Below are 23774 nucleotides of genomic sequence, written 5' to 3' on the forward strand. Positions count from 1 at the left end.
TGTCCGGGAAAGCATTGCGGGTTGATATACAGGGAAAAAAAAAATTCTACCCAGACCTCCCAGCAGTTCGCCCGCATCTGACAGTACATAGCGTGTATTTCCCCCGCAGTTGCCTGGAGGTGCGCACGCAAGTTCAATTTACCTGCAGCCAAGTTTTGAGCATGATCAAAACTTTTCCGGGTGAGTCGAGGGGATTGCCCGCAGAGGTCCACGCAGAACACCGGTAGGAGGCCCGTAGCTTCTGCAAGTCGCAGGTAGTTGACAAGCTTGAAGTCCGTAAGTTGCCCGTGGATCTATGCTTTTGCGCCAGAAACACGTGTCATCTGCATGACATTTTATGGGACATCTGCCATATCAAATTCCTTCAGAAGAATTCCTTCACCCATGCGCCTATACGCAGGTCAAACGGAATGGAAGTAAGTAGAACGTAAGTAGCTCGGGTCCAGCAGGTAAGACGCATGCGAAACTCGTCCAAATCCTTGTCCACCTGCAAAATTTGTCCTGCGTCCTCGAAAATCCCCACACGCATCAAACCTGCGCATCTTGCCCGGAAAGATGTGACAGGGTCAAAACTTGGCTGCGGGTAAAGGGAAATATGAATTGCGTGCGCAACTCCTGGCAACTACCGGGTGAGATACGTGGTAGGTACTGCCATGTGCGGGCCATCTGCGGGAACCTCCGGGTAGCAAAGATTGTTCTTCGCAAGTCGCAAGCAAGCCTAGGCTTGCCCGGAGAGGTGTGACACGGCCTTTGGCCTTTATAGTCCATAGGCCAAGACCCGAAAAAAGGGTTGTTGGTACCATCTGAGGTGGCACAACCTTTTTGGTGTCAGTTTGCTTGTCGGGCATAGATATGCTTATCAAGCTATGATAGCATTTCCAAATGAGTATCTTAGTCATAATAAATGAATTTTTAACCAATTTGCTCTCGTTTTTATATCCCTATACATCTGAATCGAAACTAAACCGCTATACAAAGAAGAGCACTGCCTTCTGTATGTCCACAGGTGTTCTGTTGTAAACGGGGTGCGCTTAGTCTTTATTCAAGGCAGCGAAGGGAATATCCAAAGGTTATGATGTCCACAGCTGTCACGCGGTGCGCTTAGTCTTTATCTAGACAAATGTACCGTTAGCATATCTAAAGTTCCTCATAAAAGGGATGATCTATTATGTTTTTATACTACCCTATCAACAAATACATCAGTTTTAAACAAAAATCACTTTGTTCATTTACAATATCATTCATTATAATGTATCGTAGTATACCGGTATATTGTTTTTGCATTATCTTATATTGTTGGAGGGAAATAAAGCGACATTGGCGTGGTATCAGCGTTTTCACCGTAGCGTTTTCGCCGGAAAATGATAAATAATTGAAAGATACGGTAAAATTCACGAAGAATTGCTATTGTTGTTGTTGTTGTTTTTAGATAAAAGGATATACACTGTATCATACGCTTTGGATATTCCCTTCGCCTTCTAGAATAAAGACTAAGCGCTGTGGATATCATAACCTTTGGATATTCCCTTCGCTGCCTTGAATAAAGACTGAGCGCACCGCGTTTACAATAGAACACCTGTGAACATACCATAGAGCTGCATTTTACAGCTCTATGGAACATACAGAAGACAGCGCTCTTCTTTGTGTAGCGGTTAGTTTCGATTCAGAAGTATAGGGATATAACAACGAGACCAAATTGGTTAAAAATTCATTTACTATGACTAAGCTACCCATTTGGAAATGCTATCATATACTTGATAAGCATATCTATGCCCGACAAACAAAATGACACCAAAAAGGTTTTGCCACCTCAGATGGTACCAATATCTGGCCTGGCCCATGGACTATTAGCACTTTACATTACACAAGGCAGCTCGCTTGCACGCAGAGAGCATTGGACTCGCACACACAGTCCGGCGAGCTGCGAGAGTAGCGAGCGCCTTTTCAGAAGCAACATATCACGACACTGACAATGAGCCCCACGCTTGATTGATATATTATGCTAATGTATTTGCATTATTCACATCGAACAATGAAAACGCCAGAACAGCAGGGAAAGGTGAAAGAGATTGTTCCATTCATGTTAGAGGGGGATATCTTTAAAATTATATGTAATAAGTTTCAATCAGGCACCGTGCATTTTTTTTAAAGAATTAGTTTTAACATGGACCCTACCACAAAGTCCATGGTTTTAACATTATCGTTCTTTGGAAAATGTGTTAAACACTCAGCAAAACAAAAAGTATAGCACATCAGAACTGATCACCAGTCGCTCGTAAATTGTTCGTAACTTTACGAACAGCTTTTTAAAACAGGGCCCGGGTACGTAATAGAAAGGGAAATTTCAGTATGAGTGAACACATATATTTTTGTCTTTCAAGACACAAAAGTAAAAATTGCCAAAATTGACATTTTGTCATTCATTTACAAATGCCCTTCAAGATAGCAATGATAACAAACACTGACAAAAGACCAATTTAACACAATGAGAGACATAAATGACATAGCAAAAATAAGTTTTCGTCCTTTGTATCTCTATATCCTCAAACACGAACAAAGTGGGAAACTAAAGGGGAAAATTAAGAGTTTTCTGTCAAATCTAAATTGAAAATACGCAGGGAGTAAGCCGCAAATGAATGATAAATGGACAGTATTTCTTTATTTCACTCTTTTGATGAAGGAATTTAAGGATTCATGAGACAATTCCAAGAAGCAAATATCATTTTCAGACTTCTTAATTTGAAATAACGTTTGAAATTTCTTCCATTTTTAAAAATATATTATCCTATTTCATGCAATTTGAATTTGGATTTGACAGAAGATTCATTTTCTTTCTTATTTTTGACATTTCTTTATCTTTGCGGGCTACAAAGTCATCGTAGAGATCATAGGATGATTTTCAAAACTTGATTTATATATTTTTTTAATGTTTTGGATTTTCTTTTGTTGTTATTGTCACATAGAAGAGCACATACGCATGAATGTCAACTTTTCCATTTTTGCAATTTTTACATTTGTGCTGCTGCTGCTTTGAAAGAGAAAAATTAATGTGTTCACTCATGTGTAAAGTTTTTTTTTTTCCTGACCTACCAGGTTGATAGCCAATTAAATTACCTTTAACATGGTATATAAAATATCAATATTTAGCGAAAATTTCTATGAGAAATAATATGAACTTGAAAAAGTGTTTACGTTCTTTTTTTGTTGTTGAGTGTATTTTGATTATGACTGATTTGATAGACTATCCGATTATTATATTCTTACAGGTTCACACAAAAATAACCTCTCATAGACATACCGTCCAACAGTGCTAGATCTTTTATTAGACTTATGACACAGTCCTATAGCTAATGGTATCTTGGAAGTATTACTACGTACTCTTCTATGATAAATAGATCTCGAAACTGCCTTACATTTTGCAAAGTCTGAATGTTACGACTAACACGAAACAGCAGCTGACAGCTGCTGCATCCGGCCAAAGCGTAAACAGTCACGTTAACGTACGCATAGTCTGGGTTCCAGAGGCTGAACATTATTTTATCGTCCACCCAAAGTTTTTTGATGATTTTACCCTATTTCGGGGGTGCTGAATCCGAATCTGGATGATGAAACTCTTGCATCCTCGAGAGTTTTGAGATATTCAAGATGGCCGCCAAAATGGCCGCCAAAACCGGATATTCCCATGTGTTGTTTTTTTTTTTCAATGTAAACATGGTTATGACCTCAACGGACAAAATATCATTAATACCCTTTATGCAGACGAATAAACGTCATTATCAAAGTAAACAAAAAGTATGATAGATACACATTTTATCAGAATTCAACTCTCACTCTCAGTTCATGGGTTTATCTCTATAGTATGCAAAATGTTGAAGTCTGTTGATTAGTATAGTATATGTGTAATATTCTATATTTGTATATGTAATATTGAATTAGATACACCGAAAGAGAGGGGGAGGATGGGGGGCTTTGGGCTTTTGACTCGTCAAAAAAGGAAACAATCGAAAAACCTTGACCCCCTCCCCACTCACGCACTTGTACAAAAAAAAAAAATAAATAAAAGATGCTCCGCAGTCCCTGCTACTGTATGACTTGAATAAACCTCTGTAACTACCTGCACTGACCTGTGCTTCTCTATATTGAATGTGTGTGTGTGTGTTTGTGTGTTGTGTATGTAAATCTGCGTCAAAAATTCAACATAAAGTTACTTTGTGGAACACCAAACATTGAACACAATTGATTCGAACTATTTTTAGAGTCAACATGGCGCTACCAGCGCTTTAAAGGCCGAGTTCCTTCAATGCCGCTAACGCAGACTGGAAACCGGCATTGTAATCGCAGGCGACGTTGTTGTGTTCGTAGGCAGCTCGATCATCGACGTAGTTGTCCCACTGATCCGGACCGCCGACGAGGGCGCCATACAGGGTCTGCGGGTTTGGACCATCGGCATGGAACTCCCCCCAACCGCATGAAGCCGGGAGGTCCGGGCATGAACTGGTACAATCAATCATAGAGCGGGAACTATTAGAGACATAATAATTGGGTAACGGACTTTTAATTACGCATGCATGCGTTAATTATTGCGTGAGTGTCTTGATATGAAAATTGTGTGCGTATGTGTATCAATGAAAATACTGGAATGATCACCCCGCATTACTTGCAGTTTGTTTTGTTATCGTTATCATCCTTTGAATGCAAATTATAAGAAATTATTTGCTACATTATTACTTCACGAAAGATCACTGAAATTCTTTTATAACTTTTCAGAACATTTTTCCATCCCGCGGTACGGTGTTGTCATGGTAATCGCACTTGAGCCTAGTAGCTCTTTGCGCGTGCAAATTTCCCTACCAGCCGACTGTTATTCTTCCCTCTCTAAAGACATCGGGGCTCGGTAAAAACTGATATTCTTACGCTCACTTCGTTGCAACTGGCTGTTAGATCATTCTTAAATCGTTGGTGTATGCTTTGTCTTCCAATATTTCCCCAGTCTCTTCTGGGGACACAAATATGTCTAAGTTGTGTAATCATGTTATACTGTCAGCAATACAATAATTTCAACTGTTTATCCGCTTACAGCATGTGGTCTACTATCCGATCTCAAAATCTGCAATTGAGAAGAATTTTCTACATCCTCGAGTATTTTTTTTTTTTTTATATTCTGGTCATTTCTTGTACCCGTGTCCCTCATCTTAAACTTTACACTCGATTTTGATATTGGGATCTACCGTCAAACATCCTTGTTTTACGTATTTTTCATCATATCTCTTTAGTATTCATTCTCAGATTCCAACTTTCATAGGTTGACCACAATGTTCGATGTTTTCAATATTCTATATGCTTCCTAGCTGAATATCCGTTATCATTTTATTACAAAGTCAATATGGCTAGGTCAATATATTCTTACACCTAAAGCCCTGCCAGTATCAGGATTAGAACCGTGGTAAGTAATCCTTGCCTTGAATCTGCGGGAGTACCCTGATACACTGAATCAAACATTAGACCCATATCGACAGACATTTTTTTATTTTTAAAGGATTTATTGAATCATTCGCCATTTACACGTCACCTCTATCTCTATATAGCAGTATATCATGAATGCTGCCAAATAAGTAGACAGAAGGGTTGATTCGGACCTGCCTAAATCTCCCTGGAGGGCTTCTCCCCCTCTCCCCCCCCCCCCCCCCCCCCGTCTTCACCTTCCTTTACTCTTCTTTTTTCTTTTGTGATCTTTTCCCTTTTTCGGGTATGTCTATGTGTGTGGAACTTCGTTTTTTGATGTGTGCAGTTGTTTATGCGCAGTAGGCTATATTAAAGCTGTATGATTTTTCTTTTCTCTCAAGACCATTTCTTTCATAGAGTGTTTCATAATATACCATGCTTGAAGTAATCAACCTAGATATAACCTTGCTTTCAAGTGAAACTAGTTTTCAATATTCTTTTTAATAATTTTGCTAAATTTATCACGCTGTATTTCATATTTCTTGTTATCTTCTTCCAATCAAAGTGGTATGATGTAGTCCCTTGTCGGTAAGGTAAGCAGGTGCTACATTTTTTTACATAGAATGAAATGCTGAATGTTAATATTGAACGAGAATGAAAGTACTCCAATGCTATTTACTACTGTATACTACGTCTTTTACCAGCATACGAAATACATGAAACATTAAGTAAACCTATTATGCATGTATATAGGCCTACCTAATTTACCCATACAAATGAAGGATGTTACTTGAATAAACAGGGTAGATAGAAGACTTTCACGTGAGAAAACATATTATATACAATGTTCTAATGACACAGAGATATTTCACAATTAGTCGTGGATACATGCATATTCATAAATAACGTTTACAATCTAAGACATAATGTAATTTTATACATTTACTTATGTATAGTACAATATCATAATTATTTCATTCCTATTTAATTCTCATAGCCATCATCTGTAAGTAGAAGTACTATCAAATGCTATGATCAATATCTTAATGTCACTGCCATTACTGGAACAACATTTATACTACTTATCCGATCTGCATCTTATTTATCGCTATCAGTTACCTTGAACGGTGAGTCGGTTGAGTTGGCGGGTTGTTGCCGAATCCCACCACGAAGCTTCTTCCACTAGAGCCGAGCATGTACTGGATCTGGTCGCGGGTGAAGTTGCAGTACTTGGCTTCAAAATTGTATTTGCATGCCAGTCCAGCGAGGAATGCAGTGTTCGCTGAAGTCACCATAACATGAAAAAAAAAAAAGAATCACAATGTTGATTACAGGTGCGAGTATTGCTACTTCCAATAATGAATTTTATTACCATCATGATTATTGTCAGTATTATTATTTTTATTACTATAAGTATTTTTAATGTTATCATTATTATCATTGTCATTATTATAATTGTTATTATTACTATTATTATTATTGGTAATATTATTATTATTATTATTATTATTATTATTATCATTATCATTATAATAATCATTATTATCGCTATACGATTACTGTTATAATCACCATCACCACATATAATGATTAATGGCATGCAGGAGGACAAAGCGGTATGAGAAAAAAAAAAGAGAAATTCAGAAATAGAATGAGAATCAAGAATCAAAGAAAGAGGCGTTTCTGTGGACGCACCGGTGTATCGTAGCGATCCCCACTCCCAGCGCCAGGCCAAACCCTTGGGTGTGTACGAGATTCCCCCACCCGGCAACCAGTTGTCGAGGTAGGACTTGATCGCCGATTTGTACGGCTCACCGGCGTTCACTTCACTTCTCATTTGGTACATTAGCATCTGACACGGCAAAGATGACGAACACGTTTGAAACAAGCAGGAAAAGTAAAAAGGAAAAAAAAAAAAGAGTCTTGAAATCCCCGAAGTATAGAGTACTCACGACTATTATGTGCTGATCAAGTCTCCGTACTGATAACCCAACTTTCGTTATCAATGTAATGCAACTCTTCCCACAGAAGAGCACGGATATTCTTCCCATCTAAACAGGCAGTTGACACGAAGACTTTGCTAGCAAACATGTTGGCAGGTTTCCTAATGGTTGTTGAGTGTTTTCTTTCTAAGGAATTCGTACAAAACATTTCCATAATTAGTATTTCTTTCTAGCATTCAAATGTCGTAACATCATAAATTGCACAGTTCCCGTCTGAAAACATTATGTTACCTTTACAAATCAATTTTCTTCTGACTGTTGGAGTGGTGTTTTTTTTTTCTCCCTTTCTCTTCGGACTCGTGAAAAATCTAAATACGGGGTTATAGGATATTTTGAAAGTCTAAGAAAAACTGGTTTAAAAAAAAAAAACAATGTCTTTTTTTAGCTCCTTATGAGATTTGAGATCCCACTTTGAACAAACACACGCACACGCACACGCGCACACACTCACACACACACACACACACACACACACACACACACATACACACATACACCAAAGCCTCTCCATTTATTGTAATGACAGTTTCAGATCGGGGTTGAAATTTTTTCAATTTCAATTTCAATTTATTTTCGTATTTCTCGATGGAAAATACATGGTATATAACAAAATATAATACAGAATGTCCAGCTTGGATATATACATGAAGAAATAGGAATACAAAAGTAATACATAACGGTCGATGTGTCATTTTCAATCAAAGTAAAAGATGCGAAGAGAAATACGATGGAACCTACTAAAAAGCAAAGCTTGTTGAGTGTAGGTCCCAACAAAAGCCTAGTAAGGGGAACAGGATGAGGAGCACGGGTACAATTAAGACCAAAAGTAATGATAAACAAAAGAGAATGACTAGTACTCGGGGCTCAGAAGATTCTTCTCACATGCATTTATGTGTGTAATAAAATGAGAACAAGTAACCACATGCTGCACACTATAGCAGTTGCTCTCATAGCAATTTAGACATGGGAGTGATAATGACGTGAATACTTAAGTACTATTAGGGTTTAAACATTCCGGCTTCCATAGACACGGGGAAAGATTTAAAAAATGGAGAACATGAATCAATTGCAATTCCTATATGTGATATACCAGCCAGCTGCAATGATGCATAAAAGAAAGGAAAGAAAGAAAGGAGGGGAAACTATGCGACACGACCATGGTCTTACTAGAAGTGGAAGGAAAAACACCGATGGGAAGGAATTTGAGAGAGCATGCAACTAAAATGTATATGCATGAGTCTGTTCACATGGCAACAACCGAGTAGTATAACAGAGCAGCCATCAGCATAATAAAAAGGAATTTTAGTACACTTGTGTGTTGTAGCTATTCAATACATGCTGTCTGAGTTTACGCTTAAAGGATGATAATGACAAGCAGCTTTTAACCTCTGTTGGTAGATCATTCCAATATTTAGGACCTGTATACATAATTGTGTTTTTAGCGAAAACTGTTCGAGTTCGTGGAAGGTGACAAGCGTCACTCTGGCGAGTTGGATAGTGGTGGACAGAATTGTTTCTTATGAACATCTGTAAAAAGACACCAGGAAGATCTTTTGAGGAAAGTTTATACATAAAAATACCTAAATTATAACCAAACAAATCTATCAGTTTTAAAATCTTATTTTTCTGAAATAAGGCGTTAGTGTGAGATAAATACCCAGCATGGTTAATAATTCTGATCGCTCGCTTTTGAAGAAGAAAAAGTGAATCCAGTAAGTATTTAGATGCGTTACCCCACGCAAGAATTCCATAATTAAGATATGGGGAAATCATGGTTGAATATACAATCTGCAAGATATGGTTGGGCAAAAAATGTTTCAGTTTGTTTAGGATTCCTGTATTTCGTGACAAAATTTTGCTTAAAAAATTAAAGTGAGTTTTCCAGGAAAGGTCACTATCGATGTAAAGTCCTAAAAACTTTGTACTATCTACTCGGGTTAGGTTAATATCATTAATCTTAACATCATCAGGAATAGCTTGCAAAGAATTGCTAAATAACATATAATGTGTTTTATCAACATTTAATGATAACTTGTTAGCGTAAATCCAGGACTGAACAGATTTCAATTCATTATTCATTATACTTACGAGGGTATTGGGACTGCGGTGAGATAGAAATAAATTTGTATCATCAGCGAAACAAATAAAAGAAAGAATCTGTGACGAATTTTGGCGATCGTTGATGTACAGGATGAATAAAAGTGGGCCAAGAAGAGAACCCTGGGGGACACCGCAAGAAGTTGACGTCATACCTGACTCATAGCCATTTATGTAAACAAATTGTTTTCTGTTTGTGAGATAGTCTTTAAACCACTCTAAAGCCCTCCCACGGATACCGTAATGGCTTAACTTATAATGCAAAATTTGATGGTCAATGGTATCAAAAGCCTTCGAAAAATCGAGAAAAACACCGATGGTGTGGGAAGCATCATCTAAAGCATGAGCTACTTTATCAATGAAGGCTAATAATGCGTGAGTTGTGCTATGCTGTTTTCTGAATCCAAATTGGAAATTAGAAAGAATATTGCAATTAACAAGAAATCTAAGAGTTCGTTTATAAACAAGCCTTTCAAGAATTTTTGAGACTGAGGTTAAGAGAGATATTGGGCGATAATTGCTCACAAATTCTTTTGGACCCTTTTTGTATATGGGAACAACTCGAGCGATTTTCATATTATCTGGGACTTTGCCACTAGATAAAGATTGATTGAAAATATAAGTGAGTGGAGAAATTATTTCATTTATTATGTTCTTCAGAAGAAAAGCCGAAATACCATCATTACCTATACTGTTCTTAATATTTAGGTTATCAACAATTTCTTTGATTTCTTCTTCAACAATAGGAATGAAAAACATGGTTTGTACATTCCTGTCTTTTAAAAAAGAATGAAAAGTTGTCTGAGTATTTGGTATTTTGCTAGCAAAATCAGGTCCTAAGTTAACAAAGTAATCATTAAATACATCGGCCATTTCCTGTGGATCATCAACTTGATGACCGTCATTCAGAATATGAGTAGGGGAATTTGTAACAGTGCTAGATTTCAAAGCTGTGTTTATCACCCTCCACGTACTCTTAATGTCGAACTTGCATTTTTCAAACTGATTTGCAAAATACAGTTGCTTGGCTAAACGCAACGAAGAAATAAGTACATTGCGGTAACGAATATAACGGGATTTGGTTACATCATTCGGAGATTTTCGGTATCTGTAAAACAATTTATTCTTCCTATTGATAGACCTAAGTAGGGACTTTGAAATCCATGGTTGTTTTGGTACTCTCTTATAATTTGATCTGAATCGTCTAAATAAGGGTATATAAACATTACACATATTTATAAGGATGTTCATAAAAACATCAAAGGACGAATTTACATTTCTTTGGTTATAAACAGAGGACCAATCAACTGACCTCAATCCCTCTCTAAGTCTATCAAGATTACATTCGGACATATCACGAGAACCTGAATTAAGGGTTGGCATTGAATGAATACTGACCCGAAAGATGAATACTGACCCGAAAGATGAAATGAGACCGGGAAGGAGGGGAGGGGGGTGCTATGAGCACTGAGCACTGCTCCCGATTTAGGAAAGGTTTCTCAAACGAGTCGTAGGAAAAGCATGCGAAAAGCCGAGAAGAATGATCAAGGAGTTCATTAACCTTGGCTCTTCGAAGTTATTTTCAGAGGAAGGGAACGAGCCTACGCCAAATAAACTGAGTGAGATGGCCGCGGAATATTAAAGGGATGGTACAGTATTGGTGGAGATGAGAATTGGGCTTGTAACTTTTTGCGAGATACCAAGAAAACACTTATGAAATAGTATAGAGCATATTTTTAAGAGGAATTCAAAGTTTATTTGATGAAAATCGGGTTTGGAATAACGGAAACTTTCCGAACAAAGTAAAACAAAGCGATCGTAATAAAAGGTGGGTCCCACACTTCATTAGAATCGCTCTGTTTTGGATATCTCAGCCATTTCAAAACCAATTTTCATCAAATTAACGTTGAGTTCTTCATGAAATTACACGCTCTTTCATACTTCATATGAGGTTTCTCATTATCTCACAAAAAAAGTTAGAAACCTGAAATTAGGTCTCAACCAAAACTATACAATACCTAAAATGCAGTTTGTACAAGAATATATCCTGTGGTAGTTTATACGTACCTTAACTCCGGCCTTCTTGTCATCCCAGGTGAATGCCCATGACAGGTATGAAGGCAGGTGTGTGTAGTAGAAATCCTCAGCCTGGTTGTAGTAGTTCTCTTCTCCGGTAGCGCGGTACAGCCAGGCAGCAGCGAAGGCAAGCTCATCCCAGTAGCCCGAGGACCTGAGTTGTGGGGTAGGTATAATTTCAGGGATCGTACAGTTTTGGTTGAGACTTTTTATTTATTTATTTATTTATTTATTTATTTATTTATTTTTTTTTTGGGGGGGGGGGCCGCCGGGGATGAGATAGTGAGAAACCTCTCATTAAATATGAAATGGCATGAATTCCATGAGGATATCAACGTTTGTTTGATGAAAATTGATTTTTAAATGGCTGAGATATCCAAAACAGCTAGAGTGATCCTAATAAAAAGTGGGATCCACATTTTATTACGATCATTTTGTTTAACTTTGTTTTTGGATCTTTCAGCTATTCCAGACCCGTTTTTCATCAAATGAACTTTGAATTCCTCTTAAAATGGTGTGCTCTGTACTATTCATAAGGGTTTTCTTGGTATCTCCCAAAAAAAAAAGAAGAAAAGTTAAAGCCCAATTTTAACCTCCACCAATACTGTACCATTCCTCTATAATGCTTTTGAATAATGAATAGGAAAATATGTTTAGGAAGTCGTGAGAGCAAGTTTATGCAGCGAAATCTTCCACAAAAAAAAAAGGGCTCACTGGATGTATGATGGACTGTGGCTGGATGTTGAATTGCTTGCTTTTGATCGTTTATTTGTTTTTCGTCTGTTTGTTTTATTGTGCTTGTTTGGGAGCCTAGGCGCCTATAGCGTCCTAGCATCCGATGATGATAATATGGGAACTTGATATCACAACTACAACACGACGTGAGAGTCCATTTCTAAAAGTATAAAGTGGCTCTAAATTTCAATAACATTAACACGTTTTATACGGACACGTAATATGCAAAATATTTGAAGCTTATTCAGGAAAATTAAAACTATGTTGAAGTTTCATTTTCACATACGACGTTTTATTCTAATACATTAAATTCTTTATTTTAGATGATTTAGTATTAAATTCAGATAAACACGTTTCGCAGTCAGTGCGGCCTACAACCCCCCTCCCCCCCCCAAAAAAAAAACCGCTGCGCACTAATGTTATCCTTGTATATCCTTTTAATTTTACACATTTTTGATACTTAGAATAATTAAAGCGAAACATAAGAACGGCTACATAAAATAATAATACAAGAATCAATAACTCAAATCAATCAAATCAAATCAATCAAATAATAATAATAATAATAATAATAATAATAATTGCATTTATATGGCGCTTCATACTGACGTTTCTAAGCGCACTTTGCTACTCATACAAATAGACTAGAAAACACAATAACATTAACAAAATTAACGTTAACAGTAACAAAAGAAGAAGAAAGAAAAGAAAAGAAAAGAAAAATACATGTGATACAATGGGACAATAATTGATAACTGTGTGCGCCTCCAGAAAAAAAAAATTACAGCAAATAAGAATGACACGTTAGTTTCCGTAAAAGTTAACCATACATCATAATGATAATAAGATACCTGTAAGAAGTTGTTTGATTTGACATAGATTCGGAATAGATTCCTCTGTAGTTGTAAGCAAAGTTGTACAGTTCCCTTGCATGCCACAACAGGGTATTGGAGTAGCTTAAATCTGGGAATAGTAATTATGTAAAATAAAACAAGTCGACAGTCATGATCTGGAACGACATTGAAATCTGTTGAGTCAGGTAAGTTAAGCTAAATGTGATGACTGCATACTGGTATGTTCTCTCTCGTATTGACCGATTCTGTGACGCGCTTTGTGTATTATCGGCATGGGCAGTGCCATTACTGCGGTGTCCCAGCCGACCCCCCCCCCCCCCCCCCCACCCCTCTCCCTACATTAGCACGCGCACGGAATGAAAAACTGATGCATGGTTGCTTTAACCAATAGGCGTCTCGTACTGAGTGCGCGAATGCTTGCTTAGTGCGCGAACCTTTGTTACAAGTGCACGATAAACATGTTGCCCGCGGGGTGGGGGAGAGGAGGGGGGGGGGGGGGGGTAGGCTGGGACACCGCAATTTGCGCCCAGTGCCACAAATCAGAGCGGGTTGATAGATAGAGTTGCGACACCGGAAGTTCGTGCTGATTGGTCAATCCCTAAAAATAGTTCCCCCTGGTCGTATGATGTCGATAAGACTTTAGAAAACCGCGTATCCTATTATGACGCAAACAATGCATTTATTGTTATTTGCTCCGTGGCTCGCGCAAAGTAGGGTTACGCGCTCCCCGCATGGGTTTTGCGCGAGAGTGCAAAATTAATAGCTGCCCCTCGTCGTCATAACAACAGTAAAGACCCACAGCCCGGGATTTTGAATTACAACAACAATTGTAAAGGAGTGGGACTACATGATAACTCCGTCCTTACAATTTGATGTGCTCCCATCAACATCAGCCAGGAGCGTTAAAACAACTCTGAAAATATTTCATCCTTTCTGGTTGTTTGCATCCGTTACCTTGACTTCGACAGTAAGTACCCCTTTCTCTACTTCATCAAATTTACATGATTGCCGTAAAAACACGACATTTTTCTCAACAAGTCACACTCCCGTCGCAAGCAACAATGTCTCTCACACTGCCGTTGGGTCCGTATGGTACTGCGCGCCTATGTAAAAACCCTGTAGAAATAATTAGTCGATATCGACGACCAGGGGGAACTATTTGATATGACCTTTGTACCCCAGTGTTGCAACTCTATCTATCAACCCGCTCTGCCACAAATTGTCTGCTGCCCTCAACGAACCCGAATCGGTCAATACTCATATATCACACATTACTGATGCTCTTCAGGCATAAACTGATGAACAGTAAAGATTTTGTCACTCTTTTAGATATATTCTTTGATCATAATCACTTTCATGTTTTTGAGAAGAACGCATTTCTTACTGCAACCATTTAATACGTTTGCAAACAACGAAAAGATTACAAGGAAACAATGTTGTGTTAATGATTTAAAAAGGCAAACCTTACAATATCAATCTATATTATCAACACAAATAACATTTATTAAGAGAAATGTAGATACAGTCGTGCAGAGGTGTGTGGACATCGGCACTTGACATCGACGTCCTCATATAGTGTGTAACATTTTTTTGTTGGTCGATATTCCAGCGTACTTTTTTAAAATCATTTTGAAGGTGATTTTTTTTTCTCCCTCTCTCTCTGCATTCGTGGGACGAGATAAACCTCTTATTCATCTGGAACATAACATCGGAGAGATAGATCAAGAAAAGTTTTTCTTTTCTTTTCAAAGGGGATGGCTACTAACAGACCATTCTGACGCAAATAATTTTCACACAACAATAGATATATAATGTACTCTTACATGAATCCCACAAGGATTGGAACAATCATCCCCAGCATTCCCACTGATTCCCACTGATCAGTTACTAGCTATCCCCTTCAATGATAAATGGTAGCTCGTGAAATAATAAAAATTAACAACTACACCAAGCCTGCGCCCACACACCGCTGTCTCTGAAGACAATCGATGCTGCCGCCAAAGCCGCCGCTGTTTCTCCTGCGAGGTCAGAGCCAGGGTTTGACGTGGTGATCTTCCACGCGGGTCTTGCCATCGTGAGTTCCTCGGGCCTGCCCCACCACGCGTGGTCCGCATCAATGTCTCCCACCTGCCCGTAGAACTCGTTGTGGCCGACGTGGCATTTGATGAAATAGTCAGTGGCCCACTTGACACTGTCCAGTGCATTGTAGTACTCCCCGGCCTGTCTGTACGCCGTCTCAAAGTCAATGATGCCCCAGGCCAGTATCGTGACAGACGATGCCATGGGAAAGCCGAATTTGACGGAACCCCCCATCTGTCATGGACATACATACATTCATATACCTACACATAGGCATATAGCGGTGTATATATATATATATGGATACATATATATATATATATATATATATATATATATACATATATATGGATATACATATATATATATATATATATATATATATATATATATTATAGAAAAGATGACGACATTTCAGTCCAACAGTGCTATTTATTTAGACCAAATTATCGACGAATACACACTTCTTCCTCAGGGTTGACAAATTGACAATTATGAAAATAAACGAGATGACTCTATAATTATTCTCTATTATAATGATACACAAGTGGTAGTCATAGGGATGCTTATGGCAACGCGCGTGTTATATCTAAGTGGTATCTAAGGCATTGTGCGCGTCTTATTAGCGTCACAATGCCTCTACTTAGATACCACACGCGCGTTGCCATAAACATTCCGATGACTACCTAGAGAATAGAGTCATCTCGTCTGTTTTCATAATTGTCCTGTCGACCTTGAGGAAGACGTATGTATTCATCAAAAATTTGGTCTTAATAAATAGCACTGCTGGACTAAAATGCATCACTACCATAATTCGTCATCTTTTTTTCTATACTGGTACCAACACGCGGGCTACAAATATAATAAACATACATCTCTCTCTCTCTCTCTCTCTCTCTCTCTCTCTATATATATAGTATAATATATATATATATATATATAAACATTCATACAAACTGTATACTATACGATACGTTTATTTATATTCAGAGGTAAGGGAGTTGTAACCTGTAAACATAAACACTTGAGACGCAGATATAAGTATTTATTAATACTATAGTATGATAATTGTGATTGATTTACAAACACATAACACGTATATGTATATGGTCTGATAAAGACAACAAATAAAACGACGGATATCATGTCCAAACTATCACTTTACCTCTCAATCTGACAGTCAGATTCGCTAAAGAAGAGGTTATACAGAGGAAAACGGAAATTACATAAAGTTCTAATTGAAGTGATATATCAAAACAGACTAGAGTCGAAGAGAATGGCAATGGCAGTGATATACGATTGAAATGAACATTATGTTAAAACTGATATACGATTAATCTAAAACAAAACGAAATCATATGAGATCGATTTGAAATCCAAATGAAGCTGAGACGGTTCGTACCGGTATACCAGCCTCCAGTCAAATCCTCGCCGTCATTCCCCATGTCATCCAAAGCCGAATCGCCTCGATAAGGGGATTCGGTTGTCATTGGGGAGTTTTCCTGATCGTTGGGCTTCATAGAAAAGGATCGACTTATGCAGAACCTCGCTGTAGTTAAAGGCTGATGTTACTTTGAAGTAAATAGATAACGAAAACAACAAAAAAAACCAACTGTAAGCAAACATGAAACTCGGTACCATCACTGTAATTGGAATTGTATGTTTTTGTATATTCTTTTCATTTTTTTAAGCGCATAGAGGCATTATGCCAGGGCTCGACACTAACGGTGGCCCGGTGGCCCGGGGCCACCAAAAATGAAAGTCGGGCCACCAAATTTCAAAAAAGGGCATATTTTTTTTTTTTTAAGTATGTCAATAAATTCGTAACTTTTTGCGCCGGAAATGCATAAATGCATGCAGTGAGTTAATGTTTTGTATTTTTTTTTCGGGCCACCAAATTTTCTCTCGGGCCACCAACAATTTGAAATTGATGATTTTGGTGGCCCCATCGGGCCACCCCCCCCCCCCCCCAAAAAAAAAAAAAAAAAGGTTAGTGTGGAGCCCTGCATTATGACTTTTTTGTGCACAATTTTGCAGCCTTTAGGGTGAATTCCCAACCAGTCAGGGCCCGCCACATTCTCGGAATCTAGAAGTGCAGAATAGACACACGCTCCATCGGTTGATAATCACGAGGATCGAGGATACCTCTTCACCTCGTCTTAATTGCGTTGCCCGGAGCAACAACAACTAAAAACCCTTGCACAGGTTAAATAGACAGGATTTGCTCCAAAATCACCCTGCTTTAAAAAAAAAAAAAGTTTTGTTGTAGCTTTTTGGCAATCCGCATGTACCCATTTCGGTTTTTAGGATCAGAGATCCATGATTTACACATTGGGTTGTTGCGTTTACTTAAGAGGTTGTCATTAATTGTATAGGATATTTTTCCTTCCAGTCTGCGATTTGCTACGAATTGGTTCTTTTCTATTTTTCCCTTTTAATTCAATATCTATGATGATTGATTATTCCATTCACACTTTGACTGCCCGGTTGATTCAATCAATCTATCTCTCTCACTGTATGTCACGTATATGTGTATATATATATATATATATATATATATATATATATAGATATGTACATATATATATATATATATATATATATATATATATATATATATATATATATATATGAATATTGAAAGTCGATTGAACTGATTTACGAATCTTTACTCACCAGCCTGGCAGTTCGTCCCGTTGTATCCAGGTAAACACGTACATGAGAACATGCTAACTTCATCCAGACACGTTCCTCCGTTCTGACATGGATCGCTGCCACACTCATTGATATCTGTACAGCGATAATAAAATGAAGTGAGTCGAAATAAAAGTTGAATAAGAATAAGGAACATGATGCAAATGGACCCGAAAGAAGACTGAACTCTGATATTTAAAGTGAACTTACTCCGAGAGGAGTGAATCTCAAAGAACGATGAATACCCTGTCAACCTGGATTTTCCCTCCGAGTACGTCTCTCTCTCTCTCTCTCTCTCTCTCTCTCTCTCTCTCTATATATATATATATATATATATATATATATATATATATATTGAAACAAAGAAAGGGAAAACTGACCAGAAACAAGTGATAAATAGTGAAAACTTTGAGCAAAGAAAATGGGTTTTAGGTGCGAGTTTCTTCACTTTGTCTCCCTCTACAAATTGCATATAAGATCGCAACTGCTGATCTGTAAATTAACAAACATGTCGTAAAAAAGGAACCAGTGGGCCTCGAACCTGTCATCTACTGCTTTCCGGGTAGCGACACTAACACCAGGCTGTCCGTGGTTGCCGGCAGTGACACGATGAACATGGAACAAATACCCAAGCTCCGAAATTCCGACATTGTTATGTTAAGTAGTACAAGGCGGACAAGGCATATTAAATGAAATCTAGATTTATGTTCATATTTGCTGTATATAATTCATTTACATATATATATATATATATATATATATATATATATTTTTTTTTTTTTTTTTTTTTTTTACATACATATGTGTTAAATGTATATATCCCACTGATCCTAGATTTGAGATTAAAGGACAGTTCGAAGGTAATATTTGCATCATAATCTTGTTAACAGACTATATAGTTTATTTATTACTTTTCGAATCTTGACTAAACCTGTCTGACAGTTTGACCCGTTATAACCCGGCAGACACTGGCATGAGTACATGTTGACTTCGTCCGTACAAGTTCCTCCGTTCAGACACGGATTGCTGTCACATTCATCGATATCTTTGAAAAGTACAAAGAAATAAGACAAATTTGAGAAGAAAAAAATAATGGCGTGGAAGTGAAACGGAAAGCATATACAAAAAGGAAAATACTGTAAACTTGTACAAAATAATGTACATTAATATCTATTGAACGCTCAAATTCGGATTTGAAAGCCTGATCTCAGATTTAATGTACACAGCTAAATTTTACAAACATTAGTATGGAGACATTACTTGTCTTTTTATCTCCATGATTTTAAACTATGTCCTCCCCTTCTTTTCACCTTTCTATAGTTCATCTCCCAAACGCTTAACTAATTCTCCATCTATAGATATATCTTCTTGATATCCTCTCGTCTCCATTAGTGACATACACACTCTCTATATGTCACTTCCCGTCTTCCCTTTCCTCTTTCTTGAGTCTTCTATACCCCCAAACAACAGTCGACTCAAGGACTTCATTCACATGTTACCTCAAACCCCTCTTCATTTAAATCGCAATGCAAACTTCAAAAACATTACGAGTTATCTATGTTTACATTACGAGTTATCTATCAGTTACCTTCATATACGTTTATATGAAGAGTTCCATTTTCATAAGATACCACATCCATTTATATCGGATTTCGCTCTTTGACCGAAAAGTATTCATTTTAGTACTTTCATGCAGTAAATTCCGTCTTCAAGAAAAAGTGAAATTCTTGGGAGAATAGAAGAAATCAGGCAACGAAGACTGAGTTTTGTTCCAAAATGTTGCTGCAAGAATTTTGTTTTGTTCCAAAAGATGTCAAATCCTGTGTCCAGCATGGTGATCCAATCCGAAGCCCATGCGTATTATGCTCTACCGCACTTTGACCCAGGAGTAATACCAGGTTTGCTAGATATGCTCCTGCCTGTGCAGTTTCTCCTATGATCCACATAATGTACTTAGTTATTAGCTGCTATGTGAAATGCTTCATCAGTAGGTGCATAAAATTACGCGAACTAATCACTAAACCAAATATAATTGTCTATGCGCTGTACATCATCGCGCTAGTGACGGGAAATGGAAATTGAGAAAGTGATGAAAATATCGTATTGAAGACTACTAGCTTTATTGTGAGTTTATTACAGCTCATTAGACAGTTGTTGTGAAACAGGAGTTGTTTACAACTCGCTCTTTGTTGAACGTGCTTGGTAATCACGAGTTTTGAAGACAAGTTATTGCAATTTGCATCATAGCTTCTATCTTGATCTGCATCGAAAGTAATTACATTTTTGGGATTTAGCAAAATATATACACCCTGTATTCATATAGTTTCACATTTTGGGAAGTGCTCTTGCATGGCAAAAAAAAGGGGGGGATCAACTTATTAAGAAATGAGATGTTGAATACAAACTTATGATTGTTTTCCTGTTTCTTGCATTTTTTTTTGTGTGTGTCGATTTACTGACACCAATAAAGTCAAGTGAACTACAATCCTGCGTCCACTCATTCATTTGAGTCATGGGGTCTATCACCACATCATCACAGCCCCCTAACCACCTTTCCACGACACTAGCACTCCAGGGATTTCCTTTACCAACATCTTGGGTTTTGGGGTTTTTTTTTGTTTTTGAAAAGTTATGAGAATTAACAATTTGTGAAAAAATACATAAACATGACATAATGCATCTACAAACACGCGTGCAAAAACAAATTTCCAACTTAGAATTAAAAACTATAAGATTTGAATCTTTTATTATTTTGTTAGCGGTAGGTTCATACTTATAGTGCCTCTTTAATTTCTTTCTCTTACATATTGGATACCCTTGCTGAAAAGATCCATCAAATGAAAGGCGAAAATATATAAGGAAAAGTGATGATAATATAATCAAATGACTCAGATCTATCTCACTTCTATACCATGCCCCGTGAACACCTTTCTCATCCCCCCCCCTTTTTTTTTTTAAATCAAGGTGGTATTTGGCGAGCCTGAGCCTTTCATCCGATCGGATTCGTATATATACGTGTACTTTACCAAAAAGCATGTACGGGACTGCTCGAGGAGGCTTCAGAACTCGGATCTTTAGTATGGATAGTGTATAATGATTCCAAGATAGAATTACAATTAGGGCCTACCTACCCATCTGGCAGTTTGACCCGTTATAACCAGGGGAACACAGGCAGGAATACATGTTGACTGCGTCCTGACACGTTCCTTCGTTCTGACACGGATTACTGCCACACTCGTCGATACCTGCACCATTAACAGCTAAAAACAGAGAAGCAGTAAAAAAAATAATAACTAGGGGAATTTAGAAATAAAAAGTACTAGTGAAGAAAAAGGAAGTAAACACTTTCTTTTTTTATTCAGATTGTTCATGTATGACTTCAATACGAACCAAAAAATCATGAACACTGTTCCAATGTGCAAAAGAAAATATAGTACAATAATATTGCTCCCCGAATAACAAAGCTATTGAAACTCAGTCATATTGCACAAAAGATTACATAAAAGACTAGTAAATTTGCCTATTTCAGTGCACCGGAAGAGAATTCGTCTGTAACAAAGAAAGATTTTCGTATTCACTGTTAGCATTACCTTTCGTTTCATGCTGTATTTATCGTAACTGTTAATCAGTGCAGTGCATCGACTGTGCATGCTGGTTATTACTTGGCATGTTTTCTTCCATGAAATGTTTCCCATGGAGCTGCTATGGAAAAACACTATGCAAACTAGGGTGCAGTTTACACGGCATTTCATTGACAAGCGTGAACCCGGACCGTAAACACGAGGCTAGGGCAAGCAGTAATGCCCCCATTCCACTGAGATTTTTTTTTTCTCATCGGTTACCCATCGGAAGCAAAGTTTGTTGCCTCCGGCCACCAAGCGAAGTGTACAGGATCGCAGTCTGATGAACCGATTTGTGTTGGTCGACTATCGAGTCAGTGTTAGACAATAATATTGAGCGTGGTTCTCATCGAACGATGTTGGACGACATCGGACGATGTTGCCTCGTACGAAAGGAGGCACTCATTCCTGGCTGACCCACTTTGACGAAAAACTCAATTCAATTTAGTTCAATTCAATTCAATTCATTATTCTCATTCTTCTGTTTTTTCCAACAGAACATAACACAGTATAAATTAGGAGTTATAATAGATCACAAACGTATACACACAACTTTGCAAATGAAATCAAATAATAGAGATAAAGTTACATATAATATGCATGTATACTTGCAAAAATAATACAAGGTTATGTTTCAGTTGAGAAAAAAAAAAGAATTGAGAGGTCCACTGAAAAGCAAGCTTGTAGATTGTGAACCACTCAAAGAAAAATCTAATGAAAATACTTATTTGCATATGCTTAGCACAAATATATTTTAAGACAAGACGGAACAAAACAGGAGACACACAGCAACATGACACGACTAGACAGAAGGGATGGAAAATGGAAGAAAAAAGGAAAAAAGAGAATGCCTACACGCTGATCAAAGAAACGAAAGGGGGAATTGAAGAAGTGCTTCAAACAGCTGGTGGCTGCACACAGCCGTGCAGAGATTATGATGGTTATTTCATTATAATGAATTCAGAGATTAATGGATTGCTGGTTGGATGATGAACCCTGTGGTTGGTGAGACTTGGCTAATGAAAACGAAACATCAGAGAGGGTTTAACAGAAAGGATTTTAACTTCCGGTTAAAAGAATACAATGTTTGAGAATTGTTCATGTCGCAACTTAGTGAATTCCAGAATCTAGGGCCTGTGTATGTAAATGTGTTCTGAGCCAATAAAGTTCTCAGAAGGGGTAAATGAAACTTATGAGATTGCCTAGTGGGATCATTATGGAAAAACTGATTTCGTGTAAACATTGAATTGAATATACAGGGAAGTGCACTTGTGTTGAAATTAAACATAAACTGACCAAGTTGAAAAAAATACAAATCTTTGATTTCTAAAATCTTATAGTAGTAAGGGCCGGGGGGGGGGGGTATTCTGAAAATTTTAGGAATATCAGTCTGGGATGGACGAGCAGCTCTGGGGGCGCAACTTTCTCTCTGCATAAATTATAAAGCACCAAGAAACATAGTACCTGTGCAATTAATCCCCTCTGTTCCATCAGGGCAGTGACAGGTGTAGTTGGTCATTGTCTCTTCGCACCATCCATTCTCACACGGGTTTATGCTGCAATCTTGAGAACAGAGAAAGAGTGAAAGTGAGGGAGGGAGAGATACGAAATCGACATCGGTGTAATATCGGAGAATGATATGATTTTTTTTTTCGGTTTTTGACAGATGATTACCCTGATTCTGGCCTGATCCTGAAATGTGTTCATAACTGGACCATACTTTATTACAAGTTGAATAGAAAGTCTCTTTATTCATTTAAGCATAAACTTAAACTAGTTTTTTTTTTAATTCATATCTATAACTATTCTTCAATCCTCCTCGACATTCTCTGTTCATACTTCACATCACTGACATTATCGATTATGTAACAATACGTCATGTGCCGCGCTCGTGATTTCTGTATTATCTCCTGAACTTCCTTTGTACACATTTGGTATCTCTGCTATTGTACACTGCATCTGACTAACTAGTACCTCGGCTCGCTCGTTTGATCACGCAACTCTCTAGAAGTCTTGTGCCGCGGACATTGTTTTCTTTGTTTTTTCTTTTTCTTTTTTAACTTTTCGGTGTTTACATTTCTCCAATTTACAAATTGTCATTCCTTTAATTACATAATTATACCAAGTAAGAAATTAAATCTCACATCCGCGTCTGGGAATCTACACTCTACAAG

General features: G+C 37.6%; 1 pseudogene; it reads right to left on the reverse strand.

Annotated features, from left to right (window-relative positions):
- Nucleotides 1-4132: 4132 nt before the first annotated feature.
- Nucleotides 4133-23119, reverse strand: LOC139740024 (uncharacterized; annotated as a pseudogene).
- Between the last annotated feature and the right edge of the window lie 655 nt (nucleotides 23120-23774).

This window comes from Diadema antillarum, unplaced genomic scaffold (genome assembly GCF_040938485.1).
Source record: "Diadema antillarum isolate AM-2024a unplaced genomic scaffold, OU_Dant_1.0 seq00000826_RagTag, whole genome shotgun sequence".
NCBI lineage: Eukaryota > Metazoa > Echinodermata > Echinoidea > Diadematoida > Diadematidae > Diadema > Diadema antillarum.